Genomic DNA, 22663 nt, shown 5'->3' on the forward strand with positions numbered 1-22663 from the left:
GTGTCGTTCTCTCCCACAGTGAACGGGCAGACCAGTGTAACCAGTAGGAAATTGACAACATTGAGAATGTGTAACTTTGGAGCAGGTCATAGAAGACATTAAGGCTTCCCCTTTGCTCTCGCTCCGGGAGGAAGCAGCTGCCATGCCAGGAGGGTGCATAACAGTCCTGCTGAGAGGTCCACGGGACACAGATGGAGGCCTTCCTTTCATGACCATCGCCAACATGCCAGCCACATTCATGAACTCTGTAGGAGATCTCCTCCAGCCCCAGCCCAACCTTCAGATGAGAGTGGCCCCAGCAGCAATCTTGGGAGGTTATGCAAGCAAGAATCACCCACTCCCAAATTCCTGATCACAGCAACAGTGCAATAACTGTGTTGTTGTTGTTGTTGTTGTTGTTGTCTTTGTTTTTGTTTTTGTTTTTTGTATTTTTTTTTTGCTGATAAAAGCCACCAAGCTTTGAGACAATGTGTTACATGGCCACAGATGACTAATATGATAAGCACATAGACTTTTCTGTTTCTTTTGGTCAGCAAAGAGTGTCACACCTTTAATAATGCTAAAAGGAAACAACCGATGACCTAGATGTTGATAACCATCAAAAAACCTCTTTCACAGCTAAATACAAGGAATTCAGATAAACAGGGATAGGGAGGTGGAAAATAGCAAACGCTCACGAAAGTGAATTGAGGCAAAATATCCATGAGCAAAATAATTCTAGGTGAAAACAGGAGAGAAAAGAATTAATGCAATATGAGAAATATATGGGTAATTGTAAGTTAGTACTGATCATATGGAGAGCCTGTAGACCGAGCTGGGCAGGGCAGGTGTTTGGTGAGGCAGAAGTGGGGAGGGGGGGATTCTGTTGCATGATGCACAGCAAAAGGACTAAAAAAATCCCTTTTGGAAATGTGTGTGTTCTCCAAAATCCATTCAGGACTGGGCCTCCTCTGGGGGTTTTCCTGAATCCCTTCTCTCCTGACCAGTCATCCCTTCTCCTCTCCCCTCCTGCTGCCCACTTTCCCTCAACCCCAGCTCCTTTTTTTTTTTTTTTTTGAGATTTTGTTTATTTTTTGAAAGAGAAAGAGAGACAGTGAGAGAGGGAACACAAGCAGGGGGAGTGAGAGAGAGAGAAGCAGCACGATGCAGGACTTGATCCTAGAGCCCTGGGATCATGACCTGAGCAGAAGACAGATGCTTACTGACTGAGCCATCCAGGAGCCCCACATCCTCTCATCCTTACTAGGCCTCGGAATTTGCCCTCTGCCTTCAACCTTGCCCTACTCTGACCTGTCACAGTGCCTAGCAAAAGAAAACCCTCCCATGTAAAGGACCCCCCCCCCCAACCCTTCTGGAGAAGCTCAGTCCACACATCCGTGTTCCACTGGGATGGCTCCATGGTGGGTGAGGTGCAGAGATTTTAGGAAGCGGAGCCACAGGTTTCCCTTCTGGGTCCTGCATCTCATCGCTGGGTCTTGTCTCCAATAACTGTAGCCTTCATTCCCGCATCAGAGGCACGACAGAAAATCTGCTTTGTGGTTTGGATCTGAAGCAGGAATGGGACCCCTCTGCTACATGTGTGTTTCACTAAAAGCATCACTTAACCTAATTTTCTTAATCAACTCAAAATGCCATGTAGACCAAGTGAAAAACAATTCTTCTGAGCACAAAGGGTGTATCTTCTGTTCACCTTGGACAGTGCAGGCAGCTTTTAGTATTCCTGTGTTCCTCTGGCTCCGCTCGCTTGGCTCTCTGGGCCCTGCAGAAAGGAAGAGTTTCTGGACGAACTGTCCTTGTGGCGATGTGGCCAGGGCCTTGGGCTCATTTGGATGTGAGCCACATCTGGTCAGCTGAGGGAAAAGGGGTCCTTGTTGGTGGGCTATTAGAGGCAAGCTCCTGGGCACTTCTAGGAGATTCCAGAACAGATGGGGTCTGGGATCCAGGACAGGGATCCAGGCAGCTGGAGATACCTACCTGCCTGTCATCTGGCACTAAGGCTTCTAGATGGTTCTGCTTTGCTAGTTTTTCCTGTCCATGCGTCACTCCACCGATGGCTTAACTAGCCCAGCAGGGGCAGGGAGAGGCACCGGGATTCACAATCCATGAAGATGGCACATAGTAGTGGGGAGACAGGCCAACGTGGTGTTGGCGGGAAGGGAGATAGATGTTGGATGCCCAGAACAAAAGCCCTCTAATGTCCACTTTGGTGGCTTATTAATGCGAATAATGTATGAAATAACGTATGAAAAGCGTTCTGCATGGTGCTTGGTCCCTAATGAGCCACCATACACGGTAGCTACAATGATGGAGGTGATGGGTGAGGAGGCAGTCGGGGAAGGACACACGTGAGAAAGAAAATAGTACAATTTGATGCATGCTGTCATTCAGACCTACACAGAGTGTTCCAGGAACTGGTTGAGGAGAAGTAACTTGGCCAACTCAGCTTAGGGGTAGTCAAGGGAGGCTTCCCAGAGGAGATGGTCTTTGAGCAGTACCTGATGAAAAACTGGAAGTAGACAGGTGGGGAGGGAATATGAGAGGAGGAAAGGTGTCCAGGCTGAAGGAACAGCAGCATCAAAACCACAGATGGTGCAAAGATTATGGGGTGAGAGTTTCATGGCATGTTCTGGAAAGGGCAGGGATTGGTGTTGCTGGGCCCCAGAGCATGTGTGCGGTGATATGAGAGGATCCTGGAGGGGTAAGTAAAGGCCCAACTGCAAAGGGCCTTCTTTGGGCAAGTTAAGGAGTTGGGATTTGATTCCCAGCACAGAGGGCAGACCATTCGTCCTTCTGTCTGCACCCAAGGCAGACATCACCAATCGATCATGACGCTTCCTGCAGAGGGAGCACCCAGGCGGCTGCTGCCAATCATCTGGCATCATCAGGAGAAATGAAACCTGTGGCATCCCTGCGTGGGGGCTACTGGAGGGTGGGGAGGAAGGTGGTTGCAGGTGTCCAGGTGAATGATGGCAAGGACTAACCGAAGACAGTGGCTACGGGGATGAACATATGGCTGCCCACGTTTGTCTCAACCTTACCCGTCCACCTAGAGAGAGTCTAGGCAGTGTCCTTGTCGTCCCTGCTCTCTAGCCTGGCCAGAGGGCTGGGGGAGCTCCGTGTGTGTGTGTGTGTGTGTGTGTGTGTGTGCGCGCGCGCGCGCGTGCACGCGCACTTGTTAGCTTCCTATGGGCTCTATTTTAGTGAGGAAGTTGTTGTCTTTCTGGACCTGCACTATCCAGTATGGAAGCCACTAGCCACATACAGCTATTTAAATCTAAATTAATAAAACAAAAATTAAAAACTCAGTTCTTTGGCCATGCTAGCCCCAAGTTCAAGCACTTGCCACACGCGGTTAGTGACATTGGACAGTGCAGGTAGAACATTCCCACCATCTCTCTCTCTCTCTAAAGTAAATTAAAAAAAAATCTTTAAACAATTTTTTTAAAAAGGGCACCTGGGTGACTCAGTTGACTTAATTTCGCTCAGGTCATGATCTCAGGGTCATGTGATCAAGCCCTCAGCAGGGGCAGGTGCCACGCTCAGCAGGGAGTTCCTTTGTCCCTCTCTCTTTGTTCCTCTCCATGCTTGTGCCTTGTCTCTCTCAAACAAATAATCTTAAAAAAAAAAAAATTCCACCATCACAGAAAACTCTATTGGACGGCACTTGTCTAGAGAAAGCACAATCGGGTGTCCAGATAGTGTGGTCCACCATGACCCTCGCTCGGTTAGCCCAGGCCAACTGTATCTACTACGTAGTGGCAGTGACTAAGTTGAAAAGTCTTTCCAGGCTATGTGTCGTAAGGTAGGTCTCCAGAGAGACTCTTAGAACATTTTAGAGCTCAAAAGCGCCCCAAAGCTAAACCAGCGAGACCTGGAGGTCCCAAGGAGGTAAGGGAGCGCTCAGGTAGTGAGCCCAGCAGCACTGGGCTGGGTACAGGGCTGCTTTTGTTATTCTCATCACACCAAAGAGGCTCAGAGAGGGGTGTGATCTGCCCCTTGGCGGATGGCTGGAAACGTCACCCAGGCTGAACCAGAAGAGGCTGTTTGGCCGCCCGCTGCCTGGTATTCCTTGAGATCATGGCTCAGTTTCTTGAGTCGGAGCGGATTCGGTGGGCCTCACCAGTACCAGTGCCCACCTCTGAAGAGGGTCTGCCCGCCGGAGCCGTGGTCACGGGGGTAAAAGGAGGGGCGGCAGGGAGCTCTCTGCAGTTGCGCGCTCCATCCGCCAGGGGGCGCAGGGGCCGCTGTGTCTCCTGCTGAGGTGGGCGGGGCGGTGGGGGAAGGTGCCTCTCGCAAGGACTTTGGCCTGGGACCCTGCTTCTTGTCCCTCTTGGTGGGCGGGGCGGGGGGGGGGGTGCGCATACCACGCTTTCCGGACAGCCCTTGCCCTCTAGGAGCAGAGACAGCACACTTTAGGATGTGCAGGGAGGGGCCTTGAAGGGTGGGTAGGAGTGTACCCAGCAGCCTGCGGTGCGGTTGCGGAGGGTAGAGCTGGAACCCTGTTATCTGTCTCCTACTTGGGGAGATAAAGGCGGCCTGCGTCCCAGTTCTTCTGCGCCCTCCCAGTCCCATCCCGGACCTGCTTTCCTGTTCTCCGTTGACCGGAGGGAGGAATTTCCGACCAGACGTCCTTGCTGCTCCAGTGAAGCCTAGCTCCGTGGAGTTCCCTGCACACACACACCAAGCTGTCTCATGCCTCTGTGCCTTTGCACAGGCTGTTCCCACAGCCTGATACATTCCTCTCCACCTTCTTCAATTGACCAACTCCTACTTCTCCGTGGAGATTCAGCTCGGGCAGTGGCTCCTTCCGGGGAGTTGCTACCATCCCTGGCCTGGAGGGGATGCTCCCGCTGCCGGACCTAACGTTCGTTCTGCTGTGGACCACCCGAGGACAGGCACTGGCGCATGCCGCCCTGTAAAAAGTGATGGAGACGCAGAGGACCCGCTCCAGGCGGGGCTTCAGTGTGTGGGTTAGCGGATCCCGAGGGCCGAGAGAAGGCGCCCGTTTCTTCGTGGATGCGGGACACAAGCTGAGTGTTCCCGCCAGGTTCTTGTGTGCCCGAGTGCAGGGGTATGGGCCCGGATGCTAGAGCTTTCTTTCTGCATCTCCTTCCTCCTCCCCTAGCTTCTCCCCTCTTGCGGGGGGCGCAGGTGTGTGGGCATTAGCCAGGGAGGGGTTAGGGCCTAAGAAGTATGTCTGGGGGCCGGGGGTGGGTGAAGGGTAATGAGCCGCTGCCAAGGGCCCCCGCACAAGCGTAGATCTGGAGTTTAACACTGTCTCTGCGGTCAAGCTTGCTTTGTGACCTTGGGCGAGTCGCTCGCTCTTCTCCCCCGAGCCTCAGTTGGCTCGCCGATAAAATGGGAACGCAGCAGCCGCACTTCTCGGGTTGCCCGCGGTGGAGCGCCGGCCGCCCGCGGCCCGGCGGAGGTGAGGAGGGGTCCACCCGCGGAGGGGGAGTCGGGGGCCGCCGGCGTCCCCGGGCGTGCGCTGGGGGGCGCTGCGCACCTCGGGCGGCCCGCCCCGCGGCAAGTTTGCCTCCAGCTGTTGAATGCGCTCGAGACGGCGTTGGCGGGACCCGGAGCCCGCGGGGGTGAGCCGGGATGGGGGCCGGGGCGAGGCCGGGGGGCCGGGGGTCAGGGGCTCCGCGGTCCGCGGGGCCGCCGCCGCCTCCCTGGGCGCTGCAGCTGCGGCGTTGGAGCCGGGCGCGGCCCCCGCCCCGCGGCCGTGTGTCTGTGCGTGCGCGTGTGTCCGTGGAAGGATCCAGCCGGGAGAGGGGGCGGGCGGGGTCTCGCTGCGGAGAGGCCTGCGGAGGGAGCCGGGCGCCGGGGCGGGCCGGGGCGGACGGACAGACGGCCGGCCGCGGGCCCTGACGCACGCTGCGCCCCGGCCCCCTCCCGGGCAGCGGGCCCCGCCGAAGCAGAGGCGCGGCGACGGGGAGGCGGGGGTGGCGGTGTCTGCGCGCACACGCTCGCTCGCAGACACACACACACACACGCACACACACGCACACGCGGGCCACGCCACAGACACACGACACGCACCGAGCCCCGGCCGGGCGCCGCGCACACTCGCACCCGCGCTCACACTCACACTCGCGCGCAGGCCCCGCAGCCGCCGCCGCCGGAAGCGGCGCTCGGCCCGGATCCCGGCTGGGCTGGAGGTAAGTGAATCCCTCCGGATCCGAGCGCCCGCTGGCCGGCGGAGGCGGTGGGAGTGAGGGCTGGAACCGGAGGGCACCCCTCCTCCACCAGTGGGGGTGGGGCTTGCTGTGGGGGGAGCACAATTGAGGGTGGGGGGGTAGGATGAGACCGGGAAAGCCACCCCCAGGGGCTCCGGGGTCTGGGGAATCACTGTGAGACCCCCCGGGGGACCCCCCTGTGTGAGAGTGCGGGTGGTGGTGGGCGGAGGCGGGGTGGGAGGACGCCGAGGACGGTCGGTGAGGTGAGCATTTTTGGGGGGTGGTGCAGAGGCTCGATGGTGGACGGCTGTACCAGTCAGTGCCACGCCGCACCTCTCTGCCCCCATCCTTGCGAATCGGGGACCCTGGCCCCCTGTTTCACGGAGTGCTGCCAGGGTCGAGCAATTCATCTTCGTAGCTGGTAAGGGGGGTTTGGTTGGTGCTGCTCCAGGGGGAGGGAGGCAGGGTGGGGCTTTACCCCCTTTACCCGCAGGAGGGCGATGGATTTGGTGAGAGGACCAGATGCCGGGGGTGGGGTCCCCTAAGTGGGTGGGGACCTTGGCAAAGGCTTTGCTCCCTTCTCCGTGGTGCTGGTGTGGGGCAAGCAGGGAGGCAGCCCCGGGAAGCAGCAGGAATGGGCACAGACTGCAGCTCTGGCAGGGAGGGCCACAGCCCCAGGCTGCGTGTGTGTGTGTGTGTGTGTGTGTGTGTGTGTGTGGACTCCAGCGACTGGCAGAAGATGGGGGCGGGGGAGGGTGGGCGTGTTGGCTGGTGGGGCAGTGTGTCCACGTGGGGAGGGATGTGTGTGCCCTGTGTGTGTGCACACAGGGCTCTGTGCAGGGGTGGACCCTGCTCTCTCTGTACACACACACACACACACACACGCATGCACACACACACACAGAGTCTGTGGCCCAGCAGGGTTTTCTTGGACTGTTTGGAGGGGACAGGGCTGGTATGCGTGTACGTGTGTGCACTCGGGGAGCATGTGTCCAGGACAGAAGCAGCCACAGTGTGTCAGGCATGCCCAAGGAGAGACAGGAAGGGGATGGTGGCCCTGGCCCTCGGCTGAGCTCAGGAGGAACGTGGGACTTGAGGGTACTTTCTGTCGCTCTGTGCTCGGTGCTGTGCCCCTTCCCCCGAACCCCTCCTAGCCCAGTGGCCACCTCTGGAGGGCACTGCCTCCGTCCCCTTGCCCCCCCCCCCCTCCCGCCCTTGCCGAGGCACAGGTGTTGGATGGAGTACGTGTTTGTGTGTCCAGGCTGCGGCTGTCGCTGCTGTCAGCAGCCCAGGCTGTTGGAGGAGGAGAGAAGCTGGGGGGCGGGGGGGGGGGGGGGGAGGAGGGGGTGCTGGCAACACCTGGAGGAATGTGGTAGAAGCTGCCAGCCCTGGGCTGCCGGATTTAGTCATTGAGGGACATTTTCATACACAGAGCCGCATCATGGGGGTGGGGTGGGGAGGATTTTTGCCTGTGCACACATATGTCCGGGGCTCGCACACCTGTGCCCCTGGCCTGCCAGGCACCTGTGGGACGTAGTGGGTCTCGGCCATCAGCAGGGCCCGTGGGCCTGCGCACACGCATAAACATGTGTCCTGCGAGGAATGTGCACGCATAGACTGTGTCTGTGAACGCCTGTCCAGAGTGAGTGGTGACTCTCAAGCTGTGTACGTGGGTGGCGACCTCTAGGCCATCTGCATCTGGGCAGCAAGAAAGAGGAGTAATTGAAAGGGGAGGGGGTCTTGGGGAGAAGTGTGCGTAATGCCAGCATGGGCCTGTGGGTGTGACGTCAGTGAACACCTCTGCGTGTGACATCAACGGCAGGCTGCCAGTGACGTCACTGGGATAGCAGTGTGAGGGGGTCACCCCCAGCAGCCAGAGTGTGGGAGGGCGTGTGGCCCCCGTGTTGTGAGCTGTGAGAGGGGGAGAAGGATGGGGTCCCTGAGGGAGAGGTCCCTCTCCAGACGCCCCAGGTGCGTGTGGAGCCCCTTACCTGAAGACTTGTCCTCTGCCCCCCACCTTTCAGTGGGGCGCCTCTTCCCCTCCTCCGACCGTCGGATGTTCTCCACCAGCCCCAGCCAGGTCACGGAGATACGTGTTCGTGTGAGCAAGGACGTGTGTGCAAATTCATGTGACAGCACGGCCAAGGGGACGGGCCTGCTGGTTCTAGTCCCGCGTGGCTACTCTGTGCTTTGTGATTTCGGCCTTCCTGTCACCTCTCTGGGCCTCGGCGTCTCATCTGTAACCTGGGGCAGGAGTGGTTGGAAAGGTGAGGGGTGTCACAGGGAACGGGGTGCTGGGTGCTTGGCCTGTGGTGGGGGCTCGGCCCATCACGTGCCCTGGCTTCCTGTCCCCCAGCTCCGAGTCTAACTTTGTAAAGAACTTCTTTCTCCCTCCTCGGATCTTCAGAGCCGTCCTGTGGGGCCGGCCGGCTTCGGTCATGCAGTCATTTGACAGATGAGCAAACGGAGGTCTGAAGAGTGGGGCGAGCTGTCCGTTGATTGAGTCCTTAGAATCTCCTTAGAATCTGCCCCCCGCGCTCCCTCCCCATCTGCCTTCCCCAGCTCAGTGGGTGCGGGGAGACACACTGGATTGGCAGCTCCCTTCCCACAGGGCACTGTCTTTGTTTTTATGGACAGACAGGGAGCTCTGTGCGTTGGGGGTGGGGAGTGCCCAAGAGCAAGGCGAAGCTGGCCACTGTAGAGGCTGCCTCCACCCCCAGCCCCCTCTTGCTTGTCCTTGCACCCCACAAGCTTCCAGCGACTGAGCCTTCTCTAGCGCGCTCCTTGCCCGCTGCCCCGTGCGGCTTCCTTGCCTCCTGAAGTCTGCGGGATGTCTGCTTTGGAAGCAGAACTGGTTCCAGTGACATCTCCGCTGAGCGGCTGTGTGTGACACGGGGGTCAGCGGCGCTGTCCTCTGGCTGCGAGGCGGCAGCTGTAGCCTTGCAAGCTCGGTGAGTGAGTGTGAAAGTGTAGCATCCACGCGTACGGCCGGGAGGTCCCCATCCTGGTGACCCTCCCCACCCCCGCTACAGTGCCCTCCCCACCTCTGGGCCTAGGCTGGTCCCCCCACAGTCTGCAGTGGTGCCCCAGGCTGTGCGGAACAGAAAGCCAGGAAGCAGGATTGCCTGGAAGCCCGAGCCTCCTTAACCAGTAGTCCAGAAGGTTAGCTCAGTCCTCTGCCTCTCACTGCCCCGTCTGATCCCCTATTGAATTAACCATCTCGTGGCTCAATGAGTTTCTGGGGCAGAGTCACTGCCATTATTATGGGCCGGCAGGGGGAGCGTGGTGGTGGGGGGGGGGTTGCTGGGAGTTAGAATAATAGAGCCCCTTCCCCTCTGGTGAGCAGACAGCCCCCTGGGAGGCCCCGGAGAGGCCCTGAAGGCTAGGGAGCCACCTGGCAAGCCTCCGCTGCTGGGTTCCGCTGGCAGCAATCATTACAGTGATAATAATAATAATGATATGAGCTAATATTCATTGAGCCCGAGAGTCAGGCCCGGGGTGAGGCTCTTTGTAAGTGTTTAATCCCCACCACACTTTCTGCAACATAGCCATTCCCATGCCTCGTCTCCTACGCAAGACACAGAGAGGTTACAGATCGGCTCAGGGCCACACAGCAGCAGAACGAGGACCAGAAGCCCCACAGCAGCACCATGAATCGATGAACTCCTCTGCCAGGGGACCTTTCCATCTTGGGGTGTCCCGGGGTGAGAGGCCTCTGCCTGTCCCAGGCTCATCTGTCAGCAGGAGAAGCAGTGGGTGTGGCAGTGGCCGCAGGGACAGAGGGGCAGGAAGGCTCTAGGGTCTCAGGCCTGTTCCACATTCCTTCTGTGCTCCCCCCACCCCTGGGTGACCTGTGACATCCCCGAAGCCAGCAGCACGCTCTCTTGTTGTCCCCCCAGCACTGAGCACAGTGCCGGCACCCAGCGGGTCTTTGGGGGGCTCTCTTGGGTGATGGAGGGGTTGCTGCTCCCAGATCAGTATCTTCTCCAGGTTCCGAGACTATTACGGCCTCAGTGACAGTCCCCTTGGGCCACTCTACCGTCCTCTCCCCCTGTCTCAGTCAGCGAAAGAGTAGGGGTCCAGGGTCCAAATTCTGTCTCTTTTTAACGGTGTGTGTCTTGGGTGAGTAAGTTCCCCTCCAGGAGGCCCTGCTTCCTCAGTATAAAGTGGGGATAGCGATGCCGGGTTCCTAACTTTTCCAGTGTGGTTACGTAAGAGAATGTCAAGTGCGGAGCATTGTGTCTGGCACATAGTAGGTGTCAATTAGATGAGTTCCCTCCCCCTTCCCATCTGTCTCCCTTATTCATTCCTGGTTCTCTGGAGTGGGTCCTGGGCTCTGTGTGTGTGTGTGTGTGTGTGTGTGTGTGTATGTGTGTATCCCTTCCTCTCCTTTCAGCTTCTCCGTTCACCCCTTGAAACACATAGAAACTGTTTCGGGAGCCAGGCTGGGGGCCCCACGGAAGTGTGAGAAGGGCCTGGGAACTGCCTGTCCCCCCCAGCTAGAATGTGCAGAGGGGCTGGGAGGGGGCTGGGCACGTCTGCTGTGCACCTGTGCATGTGTGTGAGCGAGTGTTGTGTGTGTGACTCGGCGCATGCCTGTGCCTGCTGGGACGGGGGTGGGGGGTGGGGGACAGCGGGGAGCAGTTCCGAAAGGCTGCCCGACCAGCCCGCTCCGGGCCCCGCCCCAAGACTCAGGCCTGCCTCAGTTTCCCTCCTTGGCCTGGCTGGGTCCCCTCTCTCTGAAATTCTCCCGGGGATGGGGGAGAGACACAGGCGGCGGGGTTGGCAGGCCACCTCCCTTGCTTTCCACGCTTCTCGCTATGGGGCTGTGTGGGGAGGTTCATGGTTCTGGTTGTTTGGCTGTTCCCTGTGTGTCTCTCCTGCAGTACATCAGCTCCACACAGGCGCAGACTAGTAGGCCCTCAAAAATGACTTGGGCAAGTTCCTCTTATCTCCGTGCTATTTTGAGGATGGACTGATGCATTTTGCATTCAGTACACACACACGCGGGCGCGTGCACGCGTGCACAAGCGTATCTCACCCAGGGATCACTGTGGGGCCCCGGGGCTCAGGCAGGAACACGTGGAGAGGAGTCACGTGGAATATCTACCAAGTGCCCAGCGTGGGGCCTATGCACAGTAGGGCTGGGATGACAGGGAGTGTTTCTTGGTTGTCTGTGACCTGACCCCGAGGGGGCCGGCCTTGGAGGCTGCAAGGGCAGGTGCCGAGCCAGCCTGGGGAGCTGAGGGTGGGAGAGGCTGGGTCGGCCGCTTCTGTTTGTCTGCTCACCCCGGTGGGGTCCTCGTGACTGCGCACCTGCTGGGTGCCAGGCAAGGGGCTCCACACTGGCTATTATCTTGTTTAATTTTGGCCTGAGGACGGTGAAGGAGGGCCAGCCAGCTCTGGGTGGGGGCAGGCCAGGTGGAGAGACCATTAGGAGCCAAGGTCTGGAGGTTGGAAAGCCTGGAGTGGATTTTGGGAAGATGAGTCTGGAATGCGATTAGGGGCTCCATTACACAGGACGGTCTACTTTGGACTAAGAAAGGGAATGTTAGGGGCATCTGGGTGGCTCAGCCGGTTAAACCTTTGCCTTCGGCTCAGGTCGTGATCTCAGGGTCCTGGGATACAGCCCCACGTAGAGCCCCACATCAGGCTCTCTGCTCGGCAGGGAGCCTGCTTCCCTCTTTCTCTGCCTGCCTCTCTGCCTGCTTTTGATCTCTGTGTCAAATAAATAAATAAAATCTTAAAAAAAAAGAAAAGAAAGGGAAAGTTATCCTTTTTGTCAGGGAGCACCAATGTCTCTGGGCGCTGTTAAAAATGCAGATTCTCAGGCCTCGTCGGCTGAGACTTTGATTCAGGAGGGTCGATGTGCGGCCTGGGAACCTGCATTTTTAATGCATTTCCAGAATATGAATTCACCCATGTTTGCCGGTTGGAGGGCAGCTGAGGGGGCTGCGTCTTCTGGATCTTTCACACAGGTGGGGAGGCACCAAAGGCATCCGCATTTTTCAGAGGAGCCTGGGTTCAGTTCTGTGTGGCCCTGGTCTGTGGCAAGGTCAGGCCGGTACTAATCATCTCCGTGTTTACCAGCTGCTGTTCTGAGCTTGTCCAAATGGCCCTCAGCAAATCCTCAGAACGACCCTCTGCATCGTTCCTGTTGCACAGATGAGGAAGAGGAGGCAGAGTCTGTGGTTTCGGGTTCAAGGCCACACAGCTGGTAAAGGCATGAAGTGCGGGGCAGATGAGGTGAGACCAGTGAGGGCCTGCGTTTTGGAGAGAGACCATGCCCTCCCTCTCCCTTCCTTTGGTGCCGGGGTGCTGGTGGAGCTGAGCCTGGAGTTATGCCTGTGAGCAGAGGCTGGAGGCCGCCAGGTGGTGGAGGTGGGAACAGAGAAGCCAGAGGAGGACGGAGAGCCTGGAAGGCCTCCCGGAGGTGGCAACACAGAGTTGCACAGTCGCGAAGCTGTGACCTGAGGCCGGTCATCCGGTCATCCGGTGGGCGCTCTGGCCCAGGCAAGTGGCAGTGGGCCGGGCAGTGAGCGGGTGTCCATCCCCGGTGGCACCCCGGGCAGGCCCCCAGGGTGCACCCGCGCGCGGCTCTTCCCGCACTGCTCCCCACCCTCCCCACCCCTCGCCCCGCCCCACCCCGCCCCGCCCAGCAGGGCACGGGCAAGGCGGCGGGGTGGGCGGGAGCGCGCACAGGAAGCCCCCTCCCGGGGTCGCCCGCACCCCCTCCCTCACCATGGCCCGCAGCCCGCCCTGGTTCTGCCTTACTTCTCTGTGCTTAGAATTTGCAGCCGCATCCCTCGCAGCTCGCAGCCAATTTCACGGCCTCTGGGCTCCGCACGGTCTCTGCGCTGGATCGTAAACCCGCGGGCGCTGGGCAGGGGTTTGGCTGCAGGCCGAGGCGCGTGCCCAGGGAGGGGGGTGGAGGGGCGACCCAATCAAGGGCCTGTGACTTGTTGGCGACGGGGTGTGTGTGTCAGGTGGGTGTGGACGGGATGGGGTTGGGGAGGCGCCGCGGAGAACTATCCTGGGAGTATGGCCCCGTGAGTGTGCAGGCGTGGCCTTGCGTGTGCTGGGGGGGTGGGGTGTCAGGGAGCGTTCCCCAGTTCTCCCAGTCTCCATCTACCCCATCTCCCAGCGCTGTTTTTCAGCGCTGGTGTGCCGGGGCCCGTCCGCGTTGGCCTGTGAGGCCGTCTAGGGGCCCCCGTGCCTGTGGGCATGTCTGTCTGGGTGTGTATGGTGGAGCGCGAGTGCCTGCGGCGGGTGGTCCACCGGGAGTGGGCGCCAGTGCGTTTCCACGTGTGTGTTGAGGGCTATCTGTGCCCTGGCCCCAAGCATGGTGGCACTCGTGTGAGTCCACGTGTTCAGGTGGGCGCTGCTATATCAGGGTTCTGTGGGCAGCTGTGGAAGGTGCATCTGGGTCTCCGTGCACATGTCCGATTGAGGGGATGTGGGATTCTGGTGTTAGTTGCTCTTCAGTGTCCTGTGGGTGCTGGCGTGTGTGTGTGTGTGTGTGTGTGTGTGTGTGTGTGTGTGTGTGTGAGGGTGTCTGCTGGCCACAGTGCTCTGGGTTGAGCGTGGAGGAGGTATCCCTGGGGGACCTGGGCCTGGGAGCCCTTTCCAGGAGCCAGCTGGTGCGTCCTTGTCCTCTGCCTTTGAGCCGGGCAGCGCAGGGCGCGCGTGCGCACTTGTGTTCCAGGGCCGCCAGCTGCCCGCTCTGGGAGGGTCTATGTAGGTTTATGAATGGCGGTGTCGAGGGGGCCAAGGTGTGAGCCCCTGCCTGTGAGGGCGGGCTGGGAGGACCATCTGGGCTGGTGGGGGGTGCGGGCCAGGCAGGGAGAGGGGCCTCTGAGGGCAGAGAGGGAGTGTGTGCGCGTGTACGTGTGCGCACAGATGGGAGAAGGTTGGGTGGAGGCACAGCTGTCGGGAATAGTGTGTGTCTCTGCCAGGGGAGGTCCGGCAGGTGCATTACTCTTAGGGTGTATGAGTGCATATGACCGGATGGTGCCCAGCAGGGCATAGGCTGTGGGCACACTGGGAGAATGGGTGTATGCCAGAGTCATCAATGAGAGATGGCACGGGGTGGGGTGGGGGGGTTGCTTGTTCCCTGCAGCGGAGGGCCTGGGGCCCAGTGGTAGAAGGAGTAGTCCGGTTGGGGTTGGGGTGACTGATAGGAGGGTGGTGTGGTTGTCCATGTGAGGAGGGAGGGGCTGTGTATGGGAGCACCTAGCGACAGGGAGTGGGAGGGGGTGGGGACCATCCCCACCTGGGTATGCTCTGTGTGTCCATGACTGAGTGGGGTGTCTGGCTGGGACGTGGGAAGAGCCTCCAGTCTCTGGGGCCCTGCAGGGAGTCAGGAACGTGAGCGAGGCTGGGGTGGGATGGGAGGAATGGGGTCCCTTCAGCTCCTAGAAACTACCCATTTGTTGCTCGCCCCTCCTCTAGGAACCACGGAGGGAGTGAAAGAAGTCCTGTGGCCCCTTCCCTCCTCTTCCTCTTGAACCCGATGGGGCCTATAGGATGGGGACCCAACCTTCCCCATCTCCCAGCCTCCCTCTTCCCCACCTTCCAGCCTCCATGTCCCAGCCTCCATGTCCCCATCTCCCAGCCTCCATCCTCCCACCTCCTAGCCTCCCTTTTCTCTGCCTCCCAGCCTCCATGTCCCCATCTCCCAGTTTCCATCCCCCACCTTCCAGCCTCCATCTCCCAGCCCCCAGCCCCCCACCTACCAGCCTCCCTCTCCTCTACCTCCCAGCCTCCACTTCCCAGCCTCCATATCTCCCATCTCCCAGCCTCCCTCTCCCCTACCTCCCAGTCTTCCTCTCCCCTCCCTCCCAGCCTCCATCTCCAAGCCTCCATCCCCCCACCTCCCAGCCTTCATCTCCCAGCCTCCATGTCTCCCATCTCCCAGCCTCCCTCTCCCCTACCTCCCTGGCTCCCTCTCCCCTCCCTCCCAGCCTCCATCTCCCAGCTTCCATCCCCCCCACCTCCCAGCCTCCATCTCCCAGCTTCCATTCTCCCCACCTCCCAGCCTCCATCTCCCAGTCTCCATCTACCCCATCTCCCAGGCTCCATCCCCCTGACTCCATCTCCTCCTCCTCCCTCCCTCCATCTCCTCCATCTCCTCCACCTCCTGGCCTCCATTCCCCACATCTCCCAGCCTCCCTCTCCCTGACCTCCCCGATTCCATCTCCCCCATCTCTCAGCCTCCATCTCCCCATCTCCCACTTCTCCTTGCCTCCTTTTCCCCCTCCTCCCTGCCTCTGTCCCTCCCATCTCCCTGCCTCCGTCTCCCCCATCTCCTTGCCTTTCTTTCCCCCCTCTCCCTACCTCCCTTTCCCCTTTCTCCCTGCCTCCAGCTTCCCCTCTTCCCTGCCTTCCTCTCCCTCATATCCCAACACCCATCTCTCCCGTCTCTCAGCCTCCATCTCCCCCTTCTCCCTGCCTCCCTCTCCTCTACCTCCCAGCCTCCCTCTCCCCACCCTCTGCCTCCCTTTCCCCCATTTCTCTGCCTCCCTCTCGCCCATACCCCAACATCCATCTCTCCCTCCTCCTAGCCTCCATCTCCCTGCCTCTATCTCTCCATTTCCCTGACTCCCTCTCCCCCATATCTCAACCTCCATCTCCTTCATCTCCCAGCCTCTCTCTGCCTCCATCTCCCAGCCTCCATCTCCCTGCCTCCATCTCCCCCCCTATCTCCCCGCCTCCATTTCTCCACCTCCCTGCCTCCATCTCTCCCATCTCTCTCCATCTCGGCCTCCATCTCCGTGCATCCCTCCCCTCTCGCGGCCTCCTCCCTCTCTCTCACACTGATATTCATTTGTGGTATATTTGGTTGCCATGGGAAACCTAAGAAAGAAGTGAGTGTACCCTTCAAGACTTCAGCATTTTCCCTCCTCCCTCCCTCCTGCTGCCCCCCTCCCCCTCCTTCTCTCCTCCTCTCCTCTCCCTCCCTCCCCTTTCTCCCCCTCGCTTCCTCGCAGAAGGAGAGGACCTGGGTGAGAAGCTGCCGATGCCTGAGCTGGACCAGGACCCGGGACCCCATTGCTCCTGCTGCTGCCGCCTGGCGCCGCTGCTGCAGGGGGGGCCTCCCTGAGACCAGGCCAGGGATAGAGCCTCGTGGGCCGGAGGGCCCCCTTAACCCGCAGACATCGGTAAGGACAGGGTCCTTCTGACTGTGTGCGAGCGTGTGGCTGCGTGTGAGCCTGGCTCACATGACCTGGCCTTGTGAACTGTGGTATAGCCAGGCCTGTCACCCATTGGTCCCTTCCTGCCTTGCCCGGCACCCCCCCCCCACCCGCACCCCTGCTATGGGCACCCTCACCTGCTCCTCCCCAGCTTCCCTTCCTGGGGCCTGCGAGGCAGCTGGCAGAGTGGCAGGCCTTTCTGGGGGCCGGGACAGGCTCCCTGTGGTGGGTGGGAGGAAGTCACACTCCTGCCCCTTGGCCTGGCCTCCTGCACTTCAGCAGGGGACCGGGGCATCGGAGGGGGCTGCTGGGGTGGGGACCGGCTTCCGGGGGTCTCCTTTCCTCCCTCAGGAGGGGAGGGAGTCTCTCCATTGTCGGGAGGGGCAGACTGAGGGGCTGGGAGAGAGCTGGGAGCCGAGACACGCGGGGCAGGATCAATAGGGACCTGATCGGTGTCTGGGATTTCATCGGGGAGCGCAGTCAGACAGCTGGAGGCCGCCGCAGACTGGAGCTGTTGGTCTCTGCTGGGGCTGGTGGCTGCCCCGAGAGGAGAGGCTGTCGCTGTCACCGCGGCAGTGTTGGTGGTGGCCACGTGGAGAGAGCTGTGGTCCGGGGCGGGTGCTGAGTGACGGTGGTTGCCTTGGCGAGGGAGCCGCCTCTGTGGCATTGTGGTCTCCATGGAGAGAGGAGGAGACAGAGGGAGGAGGCTGGCTGTCTGGGGCGGTGTTGATGGTTGCTAAGGAGAAGGAGATGCCGTCTCTAGGACGAGGTGGTCCCCACGTGGAGGAGCCGTGGCTGCTGAGGGGTTGAGGGCCCTGGGGAAGGGCCGGTGCTGGGGGCTCTAGGGGGGCCATGCAAGGAGCGAGTGGGGCGGTGGGGGCTCCGCGGGGTGTGGTGGCCGTGTTACAGGGAGGGGCTGCGGCCCTGGGCTTGGTGCTGCTGGGCTCCTGGGCTGATGCAGGGTTCTCTGATGGGGAGGGAGGTCCAGTGGGAGGGTCCGAGCCGCGCCGTTCACTGCCAGGTTCATCCTGTTCACTCCCACGTCTGCGGCCAGGTGCCCCCACCTCTGCTTTCTGGAGCCTTCCTCCTCCTCAGGGCCTCTGAGCATACAAGTCCCCCCTCCAGATCCACGTTCTCTCCTTGTCCCCAAGTGACTTGGTCCCATACCTCACGTTTGCTGTGCTCCAGGATACCTGGTACTGATACTTGCCTTTGAGGCATCAGAGAGGGGAGGTCACTTGCCCCAGGTTGCACAGCAGCCACGCACTGAGGCTGGGATTTGACCCCTGGGTACCTGTCTCCCCAAACACCCAACTCACTGGTCCTGAATCCTCCCCTGGGAGCGTGTCCCTCTGCGACAGCCCCACTGAAAGTTGTCTCTCTCTTCCCTCAGTCCCCAGGTACTTTTCCGAAGCAAACATTTCCCTTCAGTAGTTACAGGAGGCAGCAGCTTGGGACAGCAGAGTCCTGGGTTTGAATCCCGACTCCGGCACTGACAGCTGTACGGTCCGGGGCCTCAGTTTCCCAATCTGTAAAATGGAGACATCGCACATGCTTCTTGGGCTTGTTGTCACTGGGGATAATGTATGTGCTCCTTGCCTGCCTAATCCAGGGGCCTGGGTGCCTGCTGTCCTCACACAGGCCTTGGCCCCCCCAGCTGCCGCCTAAGCCCCCCACCTCCTGGCTTCCTTCAGGGCTCCCGAGTGTCCTGAACCTGCCCACCTAACCCCAGCCCGGGGCATGGCGTATCAGGCGAGTGGCGCTTGGTGTCCCCGGAGCAATGGATTCAGGGCAAGTCCTTCCTGCTACTAGGGGCCAGGGATGGAGAAGGATGTCCAGAGAGGGACATCTGAGGGATCTGGGGGATGAGCAGCATGGAGACTCTGAGTGACACAGACCTGAGTTCAGAGCCTCTCTCTGCCACTTTCTAGGTGGGTGGCCCTGGGCATGTTTCTTACCTTTTTGGGAACCTCAGCTTTTTTCTTTGTACGATGGGTGTGATAGGCTCAGCTTTATTTTACCCGCGTGCGGCAGGGGGGTGGGGGGTGTGACAGTAAAGCCCAGTGTCTGCTACCTAGCAGGGGCTCCCTGCTCTTTTGAACCTGTGAACCCTTCCGTGCCTTTCCAGTGACCTGCGGGAAGTCGGGGGAGAAGTGTCCTGTGTGGCCCCAGGTGGTAAAGGGGAACCAACGAGGGCATAGACCTCTGTTCCTTCCAAGAGACTTTCTGGTGGTCAGTGCTGTCTTGGGATCACCTGGGGGAGAGGCAGTGAGTGTCCCGTGACCCGTGAGGCCGCATAAGGCCAGCAGGACCTAGGGTTGGGGATGACAAGACCTCGGTTCCCATCGTCATGTTGCCATTTACGGGCTGTGGGGTCTTGGGAGCCTCAGCTTCCCCACCTGCAAAATGGGAAGACTAAGAATGAATCCAGGTGTATGGAAGAGACAGGGTTCCCTTGAAGCTGCCCAGCATCCTGTTTTCCAGAGGAGGAAAGCAAGGTGCAAGGAGCTCACGGGGCTTAAGGGGCGGCTCTTTCTGGAGCTTCTGCTGTGTGCTGGGTGCCCCCCTCAGACTCCATGGGGCACTGAAGTCCTTAGGCCTTTGAACTTGCTGGTCCTTCTGCAGGAGTTGCTGGCCCTTCTGGGCTCCCCCCTGCTCCCTGGGCTTGTCCTGGGCTGCCCCCTCCCGCCCCCCATCCCTTTTCCGTGTCGCCTTCCCAGGGAGCCCCTTCCTGAGTGCTCTGTTTGTGGCCCTGGGCTTCTACCCTCTCTTGGTAGCCCCTAACACAACCGATTGCTTTTTTTGTTTTTTGTTTTTTGTTTTTTTATTATCCACCCTTTCGCCAGCGCAATGTCAGATCATGAGGGCTGGAGCGTTCTCGGTCTTGTTCCCCCATCTATCCCAAGCGCCTTGAACGGGGCCTGGCACATAGTAGGTGTTCAGTGAACACGCGATGACAGCGTGGGTGGGTAACTCTACCGGGGGCCCTGGGCTGCCCGTCTTGTCATTCGCGTCTTAGCCACAAGGCTCTTGAGGGTGGGGAGGCCAGGCCAGCTGGCCCCGGATACACAGCGAGGAGTTGGTGGCAGAGCTGGCCTCCAGAGCCCCAATTGCGCACTGACTCTGGGTCAGGTGCTTTTTCTGCTGCACTACATCGCCTTGCTGGGGGCCTGGCCTTTCAAGCTGGACAGTTCGGACTTCACTCTGACTGCAGAGGCAACACCCGCAGAAAGGCTCCGAAGCCAGGCCGGCTCCTGCCTGCCATAAGGAAGAAGTTTTGGTAGCAGCCTGAGTCATCAGTTCAGCTGCTGTGTGCCCTTAGGCAAATTACTTACCCACTCTGTGTCTCAGTTTACTTGTTTGTAAAATGGGATGATATCTTTTTTTTTTTTTTAAAGATTTATTTATTTATTTGACAGAGAGAGATCACGAGTAAGCAGAGAGGCAGGCAGAGAGAGAGGAGGAAGCAGGCTCCCCGCCAAGCAGAGAGCCTGATGTGGGGCTCGATCCCAGGACCCTGAGGTCATGACCTGAGCTGAAGGCAGAGGCTTAACCCACTTAGCCACCCAGGTGCCCCAAATGGAGATGATATCTTATCTAGATGGGCTTCTGGGAGGCGGTGGACTTGGAGCTTTGGATTTGCAAGCTTGACTCCAAGGCCCTCTCCCCAGGGAAGACCAGCAGCCTCTCCTGAATTACCCCAGTCCTGGGAGGCCCCATCGCTCATTCCTGAGGGAACTGAGCTTCTGACTTCTGAATAGGGACGTTTATAGTGCTTGGAAAAGGCCATTTTCTGCCCTGCCAGCCTGGGCTCTTACCCAGTTTGTCCCCCCCGCCCCCCCCCACCACCAAAAAAGAAAAATAGAAGAAAGAAGGAAACTGGTTTTCTTGGGGCACTGAGTTCGTGCTGGGGACATTGCTGTCTGTGTCCGCATTCACAGTCACAGCAGCACAGGCAGAGTCAGTCTAGTTAGGCCCATTTTACAGATGACCTGCCTCAGGTTTGGGGAAGGTCTCCGTGGGGCACAGAGCAGGAATTTGGACCTGGGCCCAGAGGCTCCTGCCTGCACTGTTGGGAGGGGAGGCACCTTGGAGGCATCTGGGGTTGGTCCACTCTGGGGTGATACGGGGAGTGAGCCGTTGATCCTAGCCCCACCAGGATCCGATTTCGGAGGCTGGACCTCGAGAGAGGCTGTGGCATGGACAGCCTACTTCCCCGTGCCCCCCCACCCCTTGCCTGGCTCCCCCCCCCAACTCCCTGGCCCCCTGCTGGCAGCGACATTAGCCCAGGGAATAGATCTAGCCTTGTGTGCAGTCCCAGTGGTTCACTCAAGACCCCATTTGTTTGGGGAGGAGAAAGGGGGGTCTGTGGTGCCCAACAGAGGTGGGATTCATGGACAGGGCCCGGGGGAGGGGAGTAGGCTGCCTGGTACGGGCCAGGCCTGGAGGGCTGCCAGGAGGGAGAGGGATAGAAGGAGGGGTCCTGCTTGTACCATTGGGGCAGAGTGTTATATTCTGGGGGGGGGGGGCTGTGGGCGTGGAGGTGCAGGAGGAGGGAAGGGGGAGTCTCACTCCTATTACTTCCTAGTCTGAAGGAAGGAGAATGTGGTGGCCCTGTCCTCAGGGAGGTCCTAGTCTTCCAGCCGGGGACTGGGGGTGGGGAAAGACTGGGCCATCAATATCCTGTCTAGGGAGTCATAGTCCTGACTTCAGGGAGTTCTCCCGTCTCCCAGGAGCCCTAGTCTGAGGGCAGAGGCTCAATCTGCTTCATTAGTGTAGAAGGAAAGCACAGTTCCTTTGAGTGGAGGCTCCCTGAGTTCTGGGAAGACTTCCTGGAAGAGGCAGTCCCTAAGGATTGGGAAGGGGTTAGATTTAGGACAGGGGCTCCAGGCAGGCAGGTTTTGTGGTTGGCAGCAAGGCACAGTGGGTTCCATCCCGATCCTGAGTGGTCCTGAGCACCTGAGTCTCTCTGTTTACTCATCTGTGAAATGGGGACATTGCCTGCAGACAGCGCTGGGCTCCTACAGGGGCTGGAATGAGACAGGGTTGCAGAAGGACTGTTTACCCAGAGCAGGCCCATAGGGCTGTGGGGGACTGCATGGTTGGTAAGGCCTGAGGCATTCTAGAAGTTGCTAAAAATCCATCTCCCCTCCACCCTTTGCCTCTGCACTGGGTCACAGCTCAACCAACCTTGTTTCAAGGTTTACAAACACAGGAGGGAGGGCAGACTCTGTGCTGAGCTGTAACAGGGAGCCAAGGGCCATAGCTCTCCTTCCTGCCTCTGGCTTGCTGTGTGACCCTGGCTTATCTGACACCCTCTCTGGGCCTCAGGCTGAGACCCAGCTCCTCTTCCTGAGGATATCATCTGAGGTTTATGGAGAGACACAGACCTTCCCCTCCCTGCTCAGGGCTTTGCTTTAAGGAAAAAGGTGGGAGCTGGCCGAGGATCCCTAGCATCCTGGGAAGAGACGGGCCATAGAGGGTTCGGCAGAGGAAGGCAGGTACCCTAGATGATGGTGGCTTGGGAGCCCTTGAGCTGAGCAGGGACTGGAGGAAGGAGGCCATTCTTGCCTCTGTCTGACATTCCGGAGTGTCGGCTTAGGGTAGGTCGGTCAGAGCAGGAAAGTCCTGAGTGTCTGTAAGATGGGGTGACACAGTGGTCCAGCCTGTGGGCCCAGGCCTGGGTTCCACTCCCTGTTCTACCCTAACAAGTTGCCAGGCCTCTGCAAAGTGGGAATTAAAATAGTACCCGCCTCCGAGAACTGATACTCTAAAGTGCTTGGGGCCGGCTCCTGGCATACAGCGTGTGCTCAGAACATGCTCACTCTGTCTGTTGTCGGGGTTCCTGGTGGCAGGAGCAGGGGGGCAGGGCTTCAGCGGCCCTCCCAGCCGCCCCCTCTCAGGCTGTTGGGGATGGGCTGTGGTGCATGGTGTCCTGAGGCCTGGGATGCCAGTTTAGGAAATGCGGGGGTGTCTGCCTGGCCCCTCCCACTCTCCCCAGTACCTGCCGGACAAGATGTGGACGTTGCTGCTGGGTTTTGGAGTAGGCGGCCTGCGCTCCCTGCCAGCTCCTTCGTCCTCTTGCTGGCTGCGTGGTTCTGGGCAGGCCATCTCTGAACCTCAGTTTCCCCATCTACAAAATGGGATCAAGGTTCTTCATGAGGATTAAGTGAGACAGAGCAGGCCGGGAGCATCATCTGCTCCCCTGCAGGCACACGTGATGCGTGGTACTTGCGGTCATCGTCACTGCCCTGCTCCTCCCCTCTCTGATCCTGCTGGCCCTGGTGGCTG

At 59.4% G+C, this 22663-nt stretch overlaps 1 protein-coding gene across 3 annotated transcripts in view; it reads left to right on the plus strand.

Annotated features, from left to right (window-relative positions):
- The first annotated feature begins 5909 nt into the window (after positions 1–5909).
- ELFN2 (extracellular leucine rich repeat and fibronectin type III domain containing 2) overlaps positions 5910–22663 on the plus strand; it is a 51818-nt gene continuing 35064 nt past the window's right edge. The window contains exons 1-2 of one of the 3 annotated variants that reach the window (XM_046010500.1): positions 5913–6161; positions 16172–16339. The gene's annotated coding sequence lies outside the window, so the exon portion shown is untranslated. Of the gene's footprint in view, positions 6162–16171; positions 16340–22663 lie in introns of all 3 variants that reach the window. The other 2 variants (XR_006819491.1, XM_046010502.1) reach the window with 2 other exon arrangements.

The sequence above is a fragment of the Meles meles genome, chromosome 7 (assembly GCF_922984935.1).
Source record: "Meles meles chromosome 7, mMelMel3.1 paternal haplotype, whole genome shotgun sequence".
Classification (NCBI taxonomy): domain Eukaryota; kingdom Metazoa; phylum Chordata; class Mammalia; order Carnivora; family Mustelidae; genus Meles; species Meles meles.